This window comes from Piliocolobus tephrosceles, chromosome 7 (assembly GCF_002776525.5).
Source record: "Piliocolobus tephrosceles isolate RC106 chromosome 7, ASM277652v3, whole genome shotgun sequence".
Taxonomy (NCBI): Eukaryota; Metazoa; Chordata; class Mammalia; order Primates; family Cercopithecidae; genus Piliocolobus; species Piliocolobus tephrosceles.
The window spans coordinates 35590002-35610465 of record NC_045440.1 but is presented as its reverse complement, the minus strand read 5'-3'; positions in this window follow the sequence as shown (position 1 = coordinate 35610465).

The following is a 20464-nucleotide window of genomic DNA, read 5'->3' as shown; positions in this document are numbered from 1 at the left end:
TGGCGCGCGCCTGTAGTCCCAGCTACTCAGGAGTTTGAGGCAGGAGAATGGCTTGAAACTGGGAGGCGGAAGTTGCAGTGAGCTGAGATCTCGCCACTGTACTCCAGGCTGGTGACAGAGCGAGACTCCATTGAAAGAAAAAGAAAGAAAGAGAGAGAGAGAGAGAGAGAGAGAGAGAGAGAGAGAGAGAGAGAGAGAGAGAGAAAGGAAGGAAGGAAGGAAGGAAGGAAGGGGCTGGGCGCTGTGGCTCATGCCTGTAATCCCAGCACTGTGGGAGGCCGAGGCGGGTGGATCACGAGGTCAGGAGATCGAGACCATCCTGGCTAACACGGTGAAACCCCCTCTCTACTAAAAATACAAAAAATTGGCCTGGCGTGGTAGGGGGCGCCTGTAGTCCCAGCTGCTCAGGAGGCTGAGGCAGGAGAATGGCACGAACCCGGGAGGCAGAACTTGCAGTGAGCCGAGATCAGGCCACTGCACTCCAGCCTGGGCACAGAGTGAGACTCTGTCTCAAAAAAAAAAAAAAAAAAGAAAAGAAAGAAAGAAATGAATCCACAGTGGCCCATCATTTGGCTGCAGTGAGTCTGAATTAGTGCAATTATATGGCGTTTCTCAAACCGCATTCTGGTCGGACATGGCGGACTCCTTCAGCTGTGGAAGGATCTGGTCCCTGACTTCCATGTGCTACTCTCTAGCCCTTCTGTGTCCTGAAGCCTCCCTGGGTGGAATTTGGCATGTGGGAGGTATAGAGAGCACTCACTCTTTGCTGTAGTACAGCCACAGATGAAATGAAATATGAGAGCTGTTTTAAAAGATTTACGCAACCATCAAGTAACTGATACTGAGGAGGAAGATTTAACAGGCACCTTAGGTTTGTGAACCCCATTGATTTTGCCTTCAACTCATTTCTGTCAGTTGTTGAGTTGGTCTGAGTCTGCCTGTCATCTAGTCAACAGCATTTATTGAGAAAGACCTCAGTGTAGGCTCCTGTACTTTGGGGTTATGAGAATCAACCATCATGAGGAATCCCTGGATCTCAGGATTGGATGGTGCTCAAACCTCATCTCAGGCTGAATCCCTGGAGAAGCATCCCTATCCCAGGGTCCTCACTCACCAACTTTTAGGGAAGCCTATTTTGTTTTGGAGTAACTCAGACAGTCAGGAAGCTCTTCTTTAAGCGGAGATGGATTCATCAGGACCTGCAAGTTATGGTGCGGGATTACTTTGTAGGCAAGGCCAAGTAATAAAGAGGTCTTTTTGAACTTTGGCAATAAACCTCCTAGGATGGACAACAAAGTGAATCCTCTGTGATACTGGACTCCTCTGGTGGGTAAAAGATTCACCTAAGTCTAGTGGTCCTAATTTGCACACTCACTACCCATCTGCTGACCACTGTGTAAGGTGCCTTCAAGGGATGCTTATGGTCAGTTGGGGAGACAAGGCTCATCTTCATGGAGAGTCATTGTAATGTTAGCAATATGTCGTTAGCTGATCAATGAACTGTAGAGCATTTGTAGTGATAAAGAGGAATGTAATAACCTTAAATCATATATACACTTTGACCAAGAAATTCCATTTCTAAGAATTTAACCTTAGAAAATAATACTAGAAAATGATTTATGTACAGGATTTTTATTGTAGTATTATTTGTAATAGCTCAAAATTAGAGATAACCTTAATATCCAACATATGGGAATAGTTAGATAATTTATGGTTAAATCCATTCAATGGAATACTATGCAGTCATTAAAAGCCATTGTTTTCAAATAATGTTTTAAGGACATGGGAAAATGCTCATTTTGGGATCTTAAGTGGAAATAAACACACAAACAAAATACAAAGCTATATATGCAGTTTTGAATATCTATTATCTATCATTCTATCAATCTATCTGTCTATCTATGTCTATCAATCATTTACCTATCATCTCTCTATCTATCATCTATGCTTGACACTGGTGTTTATTACTTTCTTTATACTTGCCTATACTTTCCAAAATTTACAATGAATGTAAAAGTGTATTTTTTTATAACCAGAAAAACTCAGTTTATGTATTGTTGCTTCTTTCTATGGTAGAAAGAGGAAGGCAAGACCAAACTTGAAGGAGAAAGTGTGACATTTGTAGTTCAACAATCCAATACGGGAGTAAGACCAAAGAGAACCTACCCAGTGTCATTGCTTTCTGGGTCTCCCTTTAAGCCTGTAGAGGAAGGTGGGCAAGAGAAGAGACAAACATGGGGCAGGGGCTTTTCAGAAAGACTCCGTGAAGAGGTGATGGAGACCCTGTCAGGAGGGACAGGAGGGACAGGTTCTCACTGGCATTTTGGGTGCTGGCCTGGCAAGATGGAGGGTTACAAGAAGGCCTGTTAGGAAGCCCGCAACAGGTGGGTGACGCTTGTTATGCAGTTCTGCCTTTTAATAACTGGCACTCGTATCCCATGGTTTGACTTCTAACTTAAGTTGAACTTCACTGAGATTTCAGTCTATGTAACCATTCCCTTGAGTTGTGAAGGTCAGCACACCTTGCCTGGAATGCCTTTGACCTTCTTTCTGCCAATACAATCCCATCGTACCTCCAAGGTGCAGGCTTGGCCTCACTTCCTCCAAACACCAGCCCCCTTTCTCTTCTGAACACCTTTAGCACTTACCCCTTAGCTGCACCCCTCACATACCACCTCTGACTGCACAGATAGACAGAATAGACCTAGCTCTCAATTTATTTGCTACCTTCATGGAGATACATCTGACACACCCTGTTAACTACATCATAAAGCTTGGGAAAGCTGCCACTCTATCTTGTACTGTACATCTTTGTGCTTTCATACAGGCCCTCTCGAGCAGTGGAGTCTCAAAACCAGAAGGCTGCTTCAAGGTGATTCCTACATACCTTGCATTTTATAGGCTGTGAAACAGTCAGAGAAAGAATTGGACTTGTCCACAGTCCCGTCATGATAAATGAGAAGCAATTCACTCATTCAACAAATACTTAGTGAGCCCATGTCTTCTGTCTTCAAGATCAGGGCACTCAGTAAACACTTGTTTGTTTGTTGATTGAATGGATGATTTATTGACTACATCTCTAATGTGGAACTCCAGATTTAACTGTAATAAATGTTTTTAGCACTGATTCTTTGCCAGGCACCATATACGCATCACCATCTCTTTATTTCTCACATCCATCCTCTGACATAGCTTTAATCCTTTATTTTTATAGATCAGAAGATTAACCGAGGGGAATTAACAACTTCAGTATGACTGCACAGATAGACAGAACAGACCCAGCTCTCAAATTCGTTCATTGCTCTTGCCCCTACCCTAAATCTCAGATGGCTCTTGCACTGGAAGTCAGATGTGCTGGTGGAGTCATCCAGGGCAATTTTGCTTTCAATGTCAAGTACTGTCTATTTTTCAGGCATCCGGGAAAGCTCTGGCCCAAATTATCCACAACTTAATGTCCTGTTATGAGCTGACTTTAAGATCATTTTCTTCTCATACAAGGAGACCTGGCATTTTGTTTTGGGGGTAGGAAATAGGTGAGGCCTGTTTTTCTGTGGTGGCTTTGCACCTTTGGCAATTAGGTCTACAGTTTGAAAAACAACAGCAGTCAGTCTGTGCTGGGAGAGAGAAAGAGAGAAAATTCTATCATGTCAGAATAATGAGATCTGTGATTTCAGCACTTACTGGGTCAAAGACACACACAATGTGTTATCTATAATGCTTTCCTCCTGACATTTGGGGAAATTGCATTTATGCAGAGGACACGGGACGCTGGAACGTGGTACTCCACGGATGCCACTCAGAGTTGACAGACTGCAGTCTCCCCTACCAGAGGCTGGGCTTGATATCCCTCTAGGAGGAGTGAGCCATGGTCCAATTCAGCCAGGGTGACAGTGGGGGTCCTCCCAACTCCTGAGGTACCCTGCTATGCCCATGCTGCTCCAGCTATAAGGAAACAGCCCAGAATCATGCACACAGAGTTTGTTAGTCAGCTCAGTGAACAGGGACATGCAGTGACTTCTTGAGAATCCTTTGCATGCCGAATGAAGTCCTCTTCCAACCCAACATCTTCTAGACCCCTTTCGGCTTCCGGTCTTTCTCATCACACCAGATGTTTGGGACAGCCCTGGGCTTCTCTCAGAGGAAGCTTAGTTTCTGTTTCAGCCTTCTTCTTCATTCTCCAATTCCTTCACACAGAGTCCCATGAGCACCAAAGGAGTGTGGCTTGTTGCTCTGAGGCTGATTCGGAGGCAGGGAGTTTATTGCTCTCTCTTATGTGCTCCTCCATCTTTCCTCCTGTCTCGCCGCTCTCTTCATCTGCAGTGGCAGTGATGAAGTGATTGATTATCCGGCCTCAGATGTCTTGTGTAGTTTTAAATTTAATCCTGGTACACAACAACAGGCAGACTGAGGGGGAGGCTCACACATGTGCACACACACACGCACGCACATACACAGAGAAAACCACAACAGGGAGAGATTCTCTTGCTTGATAATGGTGGTCAAATTCCTCTCCTGGACATAATACTTCAAAGGATTCTTCTTTCTGCTCTCAATCTGGGAACTGTTTACTTGTCTGGTTCTGACAGAGAGAACTGGTGGCTTGTTGAACTGGTATGGTAGCACATATCACATCAGCCATTCCTCAGAGGCTGGCATTTTCTGTGACAGTCAAATGAAGCAGTTGGATGGACGAATAGCTTTCAAACATTTTTAGAGTGGAACTCTTCCCTTTCTCTAAATGCAAATCGTACCTGGAATCCTGATGTCAAAAACAGATTAGAGTCATGAACTGATTCCCTGGCCAGTCTAGCTCTTGGCTATTTGCTCAGATTCATGCCAGTATCTGCAGAGTCCCTAAAGTAGCTCCTGGGAGTCCTCAGAGTCTGTAATACTCATCTGAAAACCCACCAGACCAGACGGTGTGTCCTTACCAACCCTAAGGACCACAGAAACTAAATAATTGTCCGAGGTCACATAGTGAGTTAGTGGTTGAGTTGGGTTGCAACCCAGGTTTTCTGCACCGGATACAATAAACATATTTATGCCTCTGTAAGGGATGTGGAGGATTTTTTCTTGTTGCCCTAGAATTAGTGATGAAGTTCTACAGCTGAAGATAGGAGGCATTAAACTCCACATTGTAAAGAGATCCAGTAACAACTGGGTCAGCATCTTCTTCCAGAGTTTCCACAAGTGGCAACATTGACCTTCTTGCAATAATCAGGCCCCTGCCCCATGACTGAATCTCAGTCTACACATGGAGAGAACTGGGGGCTAAGAAGTGGGCAGTCATCAGAATTGTCTGCTTTGTAGGGGTGCAGTGTTCACAGTGAATGAAGGGGGGAAAGACGAGCTTCCATTCTCTCCTCCTTACCAAACCATGAGAGGAGGGTGCACTTGTGAAACTGGAAGATTAATATCTTATTCCTTGCTTGAATGTCCTACCAAGGGAACTGACAGACCTGCCTCAGAGCGAGGGAAAGGGAAATGCGGGTGTTGAGGCTTGAGGAAGTGGCAGCCGTGCAGCAGCCTGACCGCCCCCCACTAGCTCTTCAAGTCCTTCCTGGATCAAGGAGGCACAGAGGGAGAGAGCTAACTCTCACCATCTTGCCTGCATACCACCTGAGAGATCAGATCTATTCCTTGAGAAAGGGATCCAGAAGCAAGAAATTTCCAGGAGGTGGACTACAGGTGGCAAGGGCTGAGGGGGCCAGAGTGCAGGAGGAGGAGCTAGAGGTAGGTCTTACCTGTCAGAGAACTGCGTGGGACCCGCAAGAGCCTCCAAATATCCCAACATGTGCCACGCAAAGAATAGTAATAGTGATTGGTGTGCACCAGAGAAGCCATAAAAACCAGTATGGGTAGAATTATGATTGTACACAGTTAGGCAAAGAGATAATTCCTTCTCCAACACAATGTGTGAACAGACCGCCTCCCATCCTCTTGCAAGTCCCTAAAGCCCCAAGCTGTGCCAATGATGGGAGAGAGGGATCCCTTTAAATTGGGTATTAAATGGAAGTTTTAAAGTGGACAGGATTTCTTCTTCAACATTTTATTAGGTAAATTAAAAAATATGCAGAAATGTTAAAAAATTGGAACAATTAAACCCATTTAATTACTTACCAGTTTCACAAATTATTAATGGTTATTATCTATCTATCTATCTATCTATCTATCTATCTATCTATCTATCTATCTATCATCTATCTATCTCAAAGAAAATTGCAATGCTATGACACTTTAGCCCTGAACATCGCAGTATGTTCTCTTAAAATTAAGACTATTTTTCTTATAATCACAAAGACATAATCAAGCCTAAAGAAAATAATTCTCCAGTGTCATCTAACACACTGAATCAGACCACTGTAATCAGTGAACGTGACTAGAAAGTTGTGGATTCTTCCTGGGATATCACTAAGTAATAGGAGAGGGGGATTAAACCTATCACAGTTTGAGGCAGTGATTGGAAGAAATAAAACTGCTTCATGCTCACTCCTTAAGGGAGATTACAGCTGATGGCAGTTATCTAAAGATGTTTCACAAAGGATGTGTGGCTTTTTGGTCTTCCGTTTCCATCTTCCTGATTTGAGCTAATCTTCAAAGGTGGCCCCAATGAACCACATCTCTTGGTGTTTGCACCCTTGTCTACTCACCTCCATGTGTAATCTGAGCTGGCCTTATGACTCGCTTTGACCAGTAGAATGTGGCAAAAGTGATCCTGTGTTAGTCCGGGTAGATTTTACTTTTGTGCTTTTATGGGTCCTCAGCCACCATGTAGGAAGTGCAACTGCCGTGCAGAGGAAACCGCATGAAGAGACCACGAGGAAAGGCCATGTGGTGGGCGAAAGGCCTTGAGTCTACCTGATGGAGAGAGAGAAAAGCCCAGCTGCCCACCTGCTCAGCTGAGTCTGGTCTTCCTGCCTTTCATACAAAGGCACCAGACATGTGAGTGAGCTGCCTGGAACTTTGCAGCTCAGTCCAGTCCCCAGATGATTGCAACCCCAGCTGACATTACAGTGAGAACGCCCACACAGCTGAACCCATTGAACCCGCAGACTCGTAGGATATCATTAAGCCACGAAATTTGGGGGGTAGTTTGTTACGCTGCAATAGATGTCCAAAATCAGAGCTTTGACAGAAAAAGTGTGTGAGATTTGAAAGCAGACTTTCCCCAAAATATACAATATGCATGTAGAAATGCATGCTGTTTAATATCTTCTTGTGCTTTCATCCCTTGATCAAAGATCCAACTTCCATGAGGGACAGGAATACACTTCCTCCAGTTAGCGCCAGATAACAAGCACCACATAAAGGACTGGGCAGGCAATGGCATTATTATCCAATGGATGCAGCACAATGATATTTGACGATGGCAGTGATGATAGGTTATGCTATCTATGGACAACATTCCATCTTACCTGAAGCTGTCCCAGGAGAATGATGGAGGCACCTTTATCTGCACAGCCAAGAGACCAATAGGGAACAAGCTACTGAGGGCTGAACCCTCCCTAGGCTGAAACCAGCTCCCAGGGGCTCCTTTGATGATGATGAAATTGACTCATGGTGATGTAAAGTGGGCAGCCCTGTCCAGCGGCCGATCTTTTCTGGCAATTATTTGGAAGTAATGAAAGTGAATGCATGACATTTAAAAAGAAACTCCTCTGTCAGCAGGAAAGCTGCCACATTCTCCTGCACCTCTGAGAATACGCTTAGCTTGAAATAATGTTCATTTTAGCCAAGTTGTAAATTACAAGTGTGTTGGGGTCCGAGGGGATTTATTACCATTTGGAAGGAGGTTATTGGGCCTTGTGCAGAGTGGCTGCTGCATATGGTGCATGTTACAAAGTGGCTGTGTCGTGAAGCTTGCAACAAGGGAAAAAGTACCTTTCTTGCTTTCTTTCTTGCTCTTTTTCGCTTTTTCCTTTACAGTGCCTCTCTGGAGTCTTTTTATTGCTAATGCTCCACAGAAACACCAGCAATAAAGAGCACAATGTTGCAATCTGTTTTTCCAATTGTTGCTTGGATTTGATCTGACACCATTAATGACACATGACAGCGGGTTTGTTGATGAGTGGTTTGGCTGGGCTCTCTGTCTCCCTGGGTCAGAGAACGGCAGGAACGCTGAGCTGCACTTGGAGGTTCGGCTGAGGGCTCCTGGAGCGGGGCATGCGTCAGTTGCAGCCTTGGTGCCTGCAATAGCACTGGGCTCTCCCTGCCAGACCCCTGCCCACTGTGCAACTGAAAGGTGGACAGGGGAGGATGCCATGCCAGAGGGGGAAGGGCACTGGCAACCTCACGACACTCACCTTCTTTCAGCCACTCAGAGTTACACTTTTAAAAAAGAGTTATAATCCTTCAGCCCCTTGGGACTTAAGTTTAAAACAACTCTTTTCTTGGAGAGGATCATGCTGGGAGTGGCGGCGTAGAGGACAGATCCCTGGCTTTGGAATCAGAAGGCCTAAAGTTGAGTCCAGGTTCTTCTGTGGACTCTTTAAACGACCCCAGAGAAATGTATCTGAGCTTCAGTTTCTCCATCTGTGAAGTCGAAATTTAGAAAATCAAAACGGGCCCACCCAGCCTCCCAGCCTTGCCTGAGCATCAGTGTGAGAAGGTTCATCCAGTGGACACTCCTGGGCACTGCGTGAAGGTGGAGGCCTCAGCAGGCCCAGTTGGGTAAGGTGTGGGCCTGATGATCACTTCGCAAATTGTGAAGGGCATGTGCATGCCATTGTTTTTATTTTATTGTGTGTGAAATTGATTTTCTCTTGCTGTCTAACAGATCACCTGGGTCCATTGCTCAGGGTCTTTATAGGCTAAATCAAGGTGTCAGCAGGACTGTGATCCCATCTGAGGCTCAGGGTCTTCTTCAAAGCATATTCAGGTGTTGGCAGAATTCATCTCTTTGTGGTTGTAGGATTGATGTCCCTGTTTTCTGGCTGGCTGTTGGCTAGAGGTCACTGTTGGCAACTGGAAGCACCCTCAGTTTCAAATCCTGCCTTTGGTTATGTCAGAGTGAACTCATTAGTAATTTAATCTTGGGACACAGAGCCATTGTATTCTCCATCCCTGCCCAAACCCAAGTGGAGGGATTACACAGGGCATGGACAGTAGTAGGTGTGAATCTGGGGTCATCTTAGAATCCTTCCTACCACGTATGCCCATTTCAAGATGACCTGGATATGGCATGTGGGCCACTGACGTTTTTTGGAAGCAATCGGGGACCCACGTCTTTTCTCGGGCTTCAGTCTTGAGAGAGAAGACAGCAGGGTTGATGAGCTCTGTTATATGTTGGGCCTTATTTCTTTCCCTCCGTTCCTCCGTAGCTGATAGGGTGATCTACTTGTTCCGTTGGTTACTGACAGTCCTATGAGACAACCCTTCCTTTCTCAGGCTTGGGTTCACCATTTTCTTGCTTAAAATCATCAGGGGATGTCCGAACTGGAAAGGCCGTTGGGTATCATCTAGTCCAGCAGTTCCTGTGAGAACAACCACATAAGAAGAATCACCTGGGAACTCGTTCAAAAGACAGACTTCCAGGAGCTCCTGATTCAGTAGGTCTGGGTTGGGTACAGGAATCTGTACTTTTTACAAATGCTACAGATAAAGGGCTTGATGAACAGCTAGGTTTCAAATAAACAAAACAAAGTAGGCAGAATCCTTAAAACTGGAAGTAAGAGATGAGCTGAATCTGATGTCTGTGGGTCCTGCCCAACTTCTCCGGCAGCTAGCTCCACCTGTTTGCTCACATTTCTCTCTCAGCAGTCTCATGATGTGTTTCTTATTTATTTATTTTTGTTGATATATAATAATTACACTTATATATGGGTTGCATATGATATTTTGATACATGCATAGAATTTATAGTGACTAACTCAGGGTATTTGAGATATTTACAATCTCAAACACTTGTCATTTTTTTGTGTTGGTATTATTCCAAATCTCTTCTAGCTATTCTGAAATATACAATACATTGTTATTAAGTACAGTCATCCTACTCTGCACTGAATATTAGAATTTACTCCTTCTACCTAACTGTATGCTTGCACTCATTCATCAACCTTTCTTCACCCCCCTCCTACCCCCTTCTCAGCCTCTGGTAACTATCGTTTTACTGTCTACCTCCACGAGACCAATGTTTTAGGCCTCACGTGTGAGTGAGAACAGGAAATATTTGTCTTTCTGTGCCTGGTTTATTTCACTTAACATAATGACCTTTAGTGCCATCCATGTGGCTGCAAATGACAGGGTTTCATTCTTTTTTATGGGTGGATAATATTCCATTGTGATATATACCACATTTTCCATATCCATTCATCTATTGATGGGTACTTAGTTTGCTTCCATATCTTGGCTATTGGGAACAGTTCTGCAATAAACATGGGGCTGCAGGTGTCCCTTTGACATACTGATTTCCTTTCTTTTGGATAAATACCCAATAGGGGGATGGCTGGATCTATTTTTAGTTCTATTTTTAGTTCTTTGAGGAACCTGTATACTGTTTTCCATAGAGGCTGTGCTCATTTACATTGCAACCAGCAGCATATAAGAGTCTCCTTTTCTCTGATTTCTTGCCAGCATTGTTATTATATGTTTTGTCTTTTTGATAATAGCCATCCTGACTGGGGTGAGATCATCTCTCAGTGTGGTTTGCGTATGCATTTCCCTGATAATTAGTGATCATGAGCATTTTTTTCATGTACCTGTTGGCCATTTGTGTGTCTTCTTTGAGAAGCTCTTAACTGTCTCACAGAACAGGTGGGAGCTTTGCCATGAAGGGGGACCTGGGACTGCAGCAACAGGCTGTAGCTTCAGGCCCCAGGAGACTGCTCCTTCGCCAGCCTCAGGATGGCATCGGGAGGCCCTGCCTGCTTCCCCTCTTCCTTGTCATTGAGAATCTCCCAAATCTCCCAGCCATGCTTCCCCCAGCCACATCCTGAGCAGCACGCAGGCCCAAATTGAGTTGTAGATGTGAATTATTTAGAGGCACCAGTGGAATATTGTTGTATCAGTAACACAGACTATCACTTTGTGGCCTTGGGGCGGCCTCTGTGCACACTCCATCACTATTTTCTCTCATGAATAATGGAGGAGCTGAATTACTCTGCGTGTAGAGGATTCATACCCTGAGAAAACAAGGTTGCTCTGAAATTAATTTTCTGTACTAAAAGAGTGACAGAAAATCAATTAATCGCATATTATTCTATAAGGAGACACAGTAAAGGAAAGAGAGGATATAGCTCAGGCCATACATGAGCAAGTGCCCAGGGTGGCTGAGAGCTTTGTTGGGGCTAACCCCAACTAGGTGGCCCCGGAAGTCCATTTATCCTACCAAAGACAGCAGGGTGAGGGGTTTTCCAGGCCTGTTGCTGTGCTGAGTGCCTTTATTTTTATTTTTTTGGAAACTTTATTGTCACTTTCCCCTTCCCTGACCCTTAGTCCTTCCCAGCTCCCTCAAACCACCTCAAAGGCCAGTTTTGCTTCTCTAAGGCAAACCACAGAGATCTCTGTCCTTTGTGCCAAGACAAGGGGGAGGTTTTCTCTGCCTGCAGCACTTGCTGGTTATCCATTCCTTAGGGGAGCCCCTTCCCCTTTACTTTTAATTCATTCCTTAGGAGATCCCCTTCCCCTTTATTTTAATCTCAAGAAAAATCTCAAGTAAAGATTACCTATGCTTATTCTCTCTGACGTTTAAACATCCCAGATGACTGGAGGCATTTCCTGGCCAACTGGATCCCAAAACAAAAGAATGAGCTTTGCATGGTGGAATTTCAAGCAATTGGTCATTGGATGAGGGACAAGATTTTCAGGTCTGCAGGGCATCTGGTGTTGAGATTTCCTGGGACCTGTGCAATTGCGCCACCCTGTCGGCAGCTAGCAACTCCACCTTTTTGCAAAACTGGCACCTTTTTGTGTCTCTTTTCTGCACACAGCTTGCAAAGAAGGCTGGGACACTCTTCTTATATAGAATATAGGTGACAAAGAAGACAAAGACACTGAGGCTGGCTTCCTCCAGAGGAGAACAAGGTTAACCAGCCTGCCCCTCACTACTATTTAAAGAGGAGCTCAAGCTGAAGAACCTGGGCTTCTCTCCACCACCTCTCAGCAACGCCCGTGATGCCCCCACACTGAGCGAAACGCCAAACATCTCTGCAGGGGGTGGGGGAGGACAGGCAAGAAAGCCACGAAGCTGTGATGGCCACGTGACCAGCTCCTTCCTGGTCTCATCCACCTGGGTTAACAGAACCACTTGGATACAGCAGCTTGATGAGGGGTAACCATGTAAGGTCTCACAGAGTAGGAGACTGGACTCCATTAAAATCTCCAGCACACACTGTTCTCCCACCCCCTTGGATTTATTTTTTTTTCCATTGGATTTGACAATATGCTGAATTGATGCGTTGAAAGCTAAGAAGGTTTTGAAGAAAGCCTTTCTTGCTGGCTTGTGCTTTTTGCTGCTGTTACACTACATTACTCTACATCCCCTTCCTCCACTAAAAAGGAACAAATGGCCTGCTTATCAGCTGCCTGCGTCTCCCCCCGCGGCTGACATGCAGGCAGATGTGTTGCATCCTGCAATTCTGATGCGACGCCTCAGCACCCCAGCCGGCTGACAGGCAGGTGCACTGCATGCCCCAGCTTGGCTCTGGCGCCGCTGCCTGCCCTGCTCCGCGGTGGCAGGATGCTGGGTCTGCCCCTGAAGTCAGTGTCTGGAGATGACAACCATCCCCCATGCAGTACAGCAGCAGCCAGGCTCACATCAGGCCCGAGCCCTGAACAGAGGAAGGCAGGAGAGGATGCGGGAGCAGCTGGGCACCTTTTACCCCACGACACGAACACCTGTTTCCAACTGCAGATTGCTTAGAAATCCAATTTTTCCAAGAAGTCATTTTAATTGCACTATGGGTGTTCTCCGTTTAAAGAAACGGGATGTGGCGGGGGAAGGGAGTAGAGGTGGTGGTGGTTCAGTTTTTGGTGAGAGAAAAAAGTATTTTTACTGATAGAGATTTTAGCTCCTCCCAATTCTTGTTTAAATTATCCAACTCTTGGGTTATAAATTTGCTTTTTAGTGACAGCATAGCTGCAGTCTGCAGGGTCTCTGAAGAATGGGTCTTCATCAGAGGGCACGTCTCCTGGCAAGGGGGCATTTGCTGCCTGCCGCCCAGCTCTGAGCAACAGCCCGGAGCCCTGCTGGCTGCTCTCCGCACCCTGAAGCTGGCTCTGAGTTCGACGAATGCTCAGCCTTCGCTGGTGCGGCCACGGCTCTCATTTGCTGCTTCCACTTCAGGTGAGGACACTGGGGATAGTTGTGCTTCTATGGTGGATTTTGTGCTTCTATGGTGGATTTTGTGCTTCTATGGTGGATTATGTCTATAGACGTAGACAGGAACTCAAATCCCTGCTCTGCTGAAGCATTATTTTGGTCTGAGTTACCTGTCTCAGTTTCCCTTTCTACCCTGTAGAGGCTCTGATCCAGCAGGAGCTAGGGGCTCACTGCAGAGAATAAGCACAGTGGAGTGGAGGAGAGAGATGCAGCTCAGGGCTGCCTGCAAGTGCTGGGCCGGCTCCCCGCCCCCACACTCCCACCCTCCTCAGAGGGTGCCACATGTGGAGCCGAGCGAGGTCCCCTCCCACGGGGGCAGTTGGGAGCCTGCACTCTCAATCGGCCCATGTTTATTGACTCATAAATCTACTGTTTAGTGGCTCATTAGAAAGGTGCTGCTCTCCCACTGTGGGCTCCCCTCAGTCTCTCCTGGTAGGCTTCAGAGCCCTTTGCCAAAGCTCCAGGGTTTGGGGAAACAGACGCCCAAGGGTCTGCAGAAGTTGGAGCCAGCAAGGGGAGGATAGCACACAGCAGCCCCCAGTGGGACCCTGTAAACAAACCCAGCCTCGTTAGTTTTCTTAGTGCCTCACCCAACTGTTGCGTTTCATGTCTTCTACTTTGTCCTGGTTCCAAACACACCCTCTCCAGGGAGGCAGAGATTATGACTCCTTTTTCACAGATGAGGACACTGAGGCTTTATGTGTCCAAGGGGCACAGCTACAGAGAACCTAGGCTTTGTGATCCCAGGTTACTGCTCTTTCTACTATGCCATGCTGTAAATGGGATAGAGACAGGAGGCCTGCCTGTTGATTCTTCTTTTTTTGTTGTTTTTTTGTTTTTTTGAGATGGAGTTTCACTCTTATAGCCCAGGCTGGAGTGCAATGGCATGATTTTGGCTCACTGCAACCTCCGTCTCCCAGGTTCAAGCGATTCTCCTGCCTCAGCTTCCGGAATAATTGGGATTACAGGTGCCCACTACCATGCCCGGCTAATTTTTGTATTTTTAGTAGACGCTGGGTTTTACCATGTTGGCCAGACTGGTCTCAAACTCCTGACCTCAGGTGATCCACCCATCTTGGCCTCCCAAAGTGCTGGGATTACAGACGTGAGCCACCACGCCAGGCTCGATTCATTTTTATTGCAGGCCCCAAAGTAGAGGCCACCTGAAGTTCCCTCCCCCTTGGTACTCGTTGATTGTTGGGATGATGGCAGGGAGATGGCTATAGAGATAAGACACTCTTTCTACAAATTTGGTTCAATAGACATAGACAACTCATATTATAAGCCAACCACTGGGCTGCAGGGATAAGAATTGGATACTCCAATGAACGAGTTGGAAAATAAGAATCCAAGCTTCTGTCAGTTTCCATCTCCTTGCTTTTGTTGGTCATAAGAAGTAAGAAAGGACATTATTACGTCTCCAGCACCATCTGTGTTCTAGAACCAATGCCTAGTGCTATCACTTAAGCATCACAATACACTTCTGAGATAGGCAAAATTACCCCGTTTGCAACTCAGCAAACTGAGGCTCAGAAGAGTCAGACAGCTTGTTAAGGCCAGGCAGTGAACAACTGACAAGAGTGGACTTCATCACAGGCGAGCCTGACACAGGCACTGCAGTGTGACCAATTTGTCGCAGCCCCTAAAGTTGTCCTGTAGGTTTCACTGAGTTTTCTGATCCTCTTGGTTTTGCAACAGCGCTGTCTGGCACTCAGGCCTCTCTCTGTACACACCAAGGCCCTTCCTGCAGAGTGGAGAGACTGACTCTGCAAAGGGAAGGAGAGAACAGGCCCTGTCACCAGCCTCGCCTGGTAAGAAGTCCCTGTGGCAAGCTGATTTGACACTAATATGCAATTTGCATCTAAATTCTACAGGCTTTCAGCTAATGTCCCATCTATATTGCATTGTTAAAGACCATCTTATAATGTGTTTAAACAGAAAATGTATTGTCTTAAAGTGGTGTTGAACGGAGGCACAGCTACACATGGTGGGAAGAACAATGTACTTAACATCTCAAGACTACGATGGAGTCTTGATTTGCATTCTAAGCCAGTTATGTGAATGTAGCCAAATTAGTTATTTTTTCTGAGCCTCAATTTCCTTATCTATAACATGAATATAATTATGTCTTCCTACCTTACTTAGCTTATATGTATATCAATGAAATAATGCTTGTAAAAACTGCCTCATGATTTGTAATGTGTTACGTCAATATGATGGATACTTAGAATATACTTATTCCACTTTATTTACCACGTTGATTTCTTCCTTAGAAAAAGAGAGAGAAATCTACATGCTCTTCTTTAGATTCCCTTTCCCCTGAACTATTGCTTGTGCTTTTAGAAAAAACTTAGTTGGAGGAAAGGTTCTGGTCCTTTGAAAATGTGAAAAGCATGTTAGACAGAGATAGCTGTCCAACAGCTGTATAAGTTGGGTCACTTTTTTAACAGCCACAAGACGCCATGAAAACTATATGGAACTTGAAGGCAATAACACACTGGCAGACTTTCTTACTGTTGAGTGGTACAAGCTCACTTCAAAACCATTGCTGGGTTAGACTGAAGTGAAGTTGCTTCCTGTGATTCTGGTGGGCACAGTCCATGCTTGTGGAAGTGGAGACCCACCATCTTTTCATGTGGAGGAAGTGATCTGCATTTGATGCTGTCATTCATTGGTTCATCCCATTTTTTTTTTCCTGGCAACATATCCATTGCGATCTAGGGAAACTGATACTGATTTTCTATTATCTTTTTCCTAGGAAAGCTATCAGCCATTGCCTGCTTTTCTGGATAGCATGACAAATGGCTGATATTTCTGGCACTTGGCATATCCTTTACCTGGGAGGGTGAACATAGAGTCTGCTTAATAAACAATTCAAAAGGAGATTGTGCTGTTAACTTGGTGTCTGTCAGGCTTTCTGAGGTGGAAGGTTGTCCATGGATTCAGAAACTTCCAGGGTCTAAAGATTTGTAAGATCCTCTCGTTGGGTTAGAGTGTGCACTAGAGCTGAATTGCTCAGATAGTGATGAAGAGGATAAAACCAAGGAATGGAATAAAACTGAGGTCATTTTGAGTCAAGCTTGAGAAAAGGTATAAAGGAATTAGGAGAGGGATTATATCTGTTTGCAAATATGTAGAGGTTGTGCCCTTTGTAATTGTCCTGTGCTAGTTCAGGCTTCTTTCCCCTTCCCTGGCATCCTTCTGTGCGGGATCAATGTTAGGCTATGATTTAGTGTAGCATGCAAGGCAATGACATTCCAGGTAGCTACAAAACCTGTTTCTAGATTGCACTCTCTCAGAATTTCATTTATTTATACCTCCATTCATTCAACAATTATTTATTGGGTGACTAATGTGTGATAGACACACTTCCAGAGACTGGGATATAGCAGGGAACAAAAATTTCAGAGACCCTTTGCCTTCTTAGATCTTAGATTTTAGTATGGGAAGGCAGATAATAAACATAAATAGTAAATATATCAGATAATATATGATACAGATATGGCAAAAAATAAATCAGAGTAAGGAAGATAGGGAGTGGAGGGGTAGTACATCAGGTAGCAACCACTGGAGAGAAGCCCACTCTCCCACTTGCAGATCCAGCAAACAGGCCTTGCTTTGATGGGCATGTGATGTGAATTGCCTAAGGCTGCACAACAGCCTGGGCATGGCTGAGATATGGATTCAATTTTCCTGCCTTCTGGACTCCCTACAAGCTCTGCCCTCTTATTATTTTCTGTTCCACTATTTAACTCATCACCCATCAAATTATTTGATGTCTTCATTTACAAATAATAAACATAAGGAAATTCTTTACATTGAGAAGGAGGTAAACCTGTAAGACATACACAATATGTCTTGGGTGGGTTGATGAGCCAAATAAAGATGGATGTGACAGGAGGCAGGCTGGCCTTGAATGACCCCACTATCAGAGGCAACCCCTTGTGTCTAACCCATGGAGCCCCTGGACCCTCTCTGACATTTGCTAATTACAGTGACTAATTAGTATGTCATTGGCCTCTAGTCATGTACCCAGACAAGATTAATAATGATGAAACCATGGAAATTAATTTACAACCATCTACATACTTCTCCTGGACCTGGCTAAGCTCACTCTTCTCTTCTGGGTAGGGGAAATAGGAAGTCCACAAGCAAGAGAACAAAGGGTCAAGGGAAAAGGAGACATTTTAGAGCTGCAGCTGAGCTGGGAACAATCCCCTTCCCCAGGCAAGTGGTCCCATGGAATGCAATGGCTTGGAGGAGTCAGAAACAAAAATAAGGTCAGGCAGAAAACCAAAGGACCTCGCCAGCCCCAAACTGATTAAATTGTATGCAGCAATTTAAAATAAAATTAAAACTTTAATTATGAGACTGTAAGAGCAAAAGATGCCGAGAGTCAGGAAACCTGGATTTGATCCTTGGTTCTGCATCTCACTAGCCATTTGTGGTTGTTCCAGCCACCCAATCTCTCTAAGCCACAGGCATGTTGAAGTAAGAGCAAGGCAGTGGACTGGACTCATGTAGAGTCATCCTCAACTCCTTGCCCTTCCTCATCCTTCTCTTGTGCCACAAACCGTAAGGATTCAGCCTCTGCTACCCTCTCATAGCCCTCCTCTCCCTCTGCCCCATCACCACCACCATACATTAGGCTCTTGAGGTTTCTTATTTGTGCTTTTGTAACTGCTGTGTGGTGATCTCTAGGCCTGTTACTCCTCTACAAGTCAAACAGTTCTCCAAGCTAAAATAAAAGTAACAACACAACAACAGTTAAATACATTGCACCCTCTAGAAGTCCAGATTCTCTAGCAGGGCTCTTAGACTTATTCACAATTTGACCTCAGCCTGACTGAGGCCATCCTTTCTTTCCATATCCCCACCAAGCATACACTTGGCTCTTCCAGGTCATATATTCTTTTACTTCTGCCTTCTGCCCCCAAATCCAATATACTTTTTCTTATTTTTATTTTTAATCACAGTAAATTTATAACATAATAATTTCCATTCATTTTGATCATTTTAAAATTCAGTGGTATTAATTATATTCCAAATGTTGCATTATCTTCACCACTATCTATTTCTAAAACTTTTTCATCAGTCCAAACAGAAACTCTGTACCTATGAAGCAATAATATATTCAGGGTATGGTAATCTCTCCTTTTTCTCTCTATGAATTTGCCTGTTCAAGATATTTCATTTGAGTATAACCATACAGTATTTGTCTTTTTGTTTCTGACTTATTTCACTTGGAATAATGTTTTCATAATTTGTCCATGTTGTAGCATGTACCAGAACTTCATTTTTTTATGGCTAAATAATATTCCACTATGTGAATATACCACTTTTTGTTTATCCAATCATCTGTCTATAGACTCTTGGGTTGTTTTTACCTTTTGGCTTGTGAATCATGCTGCTATGAACACTAGTGTACAAACATCTGTTTGCATGCCTGTTTTTCATTCTTTTGGATGTGTACCTAGGAGTCAAATTGCTGAGTCATATGGTAATTCTGTGATTAACTATGAGGAACCACCAACCTGTTTTGGATAGCATATGCATCATTTTACATACCTACCAACAATGTATAAGGGTTCCAATTTCTCCACTACCTCATCAACACTTGTTATATTTCACTTTTTAAAAATTATAGCCATTCTAGTAAATGTGTAATGGTATCTAGGCCATTGATTTTGATTTTGATTTTCCTAATGACTAATGATGTTGAACAACTTTTCATGTGCTTACTGCCCGTTTTTATATCTTCTTTGAAGAAATGTCTATTCAAGTTTTTTGTCCATTTTTTAATTGGATAGTCTTTCTTCTTGTTGTTGAATTGTAAGTGTTCTTTATATATTCTGACTATTAAATCCTTATTAAATATAAAAATTTGAGCATAGTTTCTCCCATTTTTAGGTTGCCTTTTCACTTTCTTGGTAGCGTCCTTTGATGCACAAGTTTTTAACTTTGAGGAAATTCAATTTATCTATTTTTTCTTTAGTTGTTCATGCTTTAGGTGTCATATCTAAGACTCTTACCAAAACTGAGATCGTGAAGATGTGCCTCTATGATTTCTTCTAAACCTTGTGTAGTTTTAGCTCCTAAATTTAGGTTGTTTATCCATTTTAAGTTAATTTTTGCATATCATATGAGATTTTTGCATATGATATGAGAATGCAGTGTACAATTGCTTTCTTCTCTGCCTGTGGAAATCCAACTGTCCTAGCACCATCTGTTGAAGAGACTATTATTTCCCCATTGAATGGATCTGGAAACTTTGTCAAAATTCAATTGGCCGTAGATGTACGGGTCTATCTTGGAACTCTTAATTCTACTTCATTGGTTTATATGTCTATCTTCATGCTACTACCACACTGTTTTAATTAGTGTAGCTTTATAGTGAGTTTTGTAATTGGGAAGTGTGAATCTTCCAAACTGATTCTTCTTTTTCAAGATTATTTTGGGCATTCAGGGTCTTTTACAATGTCATATGAATTTGAGGATTGAATTTTCCATTTCTGCCAAAAAAAGCTGTTGAGATTTTACTAGGTATTATATTGAATCCATAGATCACTTTGAGTAGTAATGACATCTTAACAATATTAGATTTCCATTCCACGAACATAGGATCTATTTCCATTTTTTTAGGCCTTTAATTTCTTTCAGTAATGTTTTGTGGTTTTCAGTGTACAAATCTTTTACTCCCTTGGCCAAATTTATTCCTGGATATTTGATTCTTTTAGATGCCATTATAAATGGAATTACTGTCAGTATTTCCCTTTTGGATTATTCATTGTTAGTGTATGGCAATGCAACTCATTTTTGTGTGCTGCCCTTGTAATCTGCAACTTTGTTGAGTTTATTTTATTAGCCCTACTGGTTTTCTTATGGAGTCTTGGAATTTTCTCTATCTAGGTTTATGTAATCTGCAAATAGAAGTTGTTTAAATTATTCCTTTAAATTTGGATGCCATTTGTTTCTTTTTTTGTCTAATTATTTTGGCTAGAATTTTTAGTACAATTTTAAACAGCAGTGGTGAAAGCCAACATCCTTGTCTTGTTCTTGATTTTGGGGGAAAGATTTCAGTCTTTCACTATTAAGTATGATGGTGGCTGTATTTTTATTTCATAAATGCCTTTTATTATGTTGAGG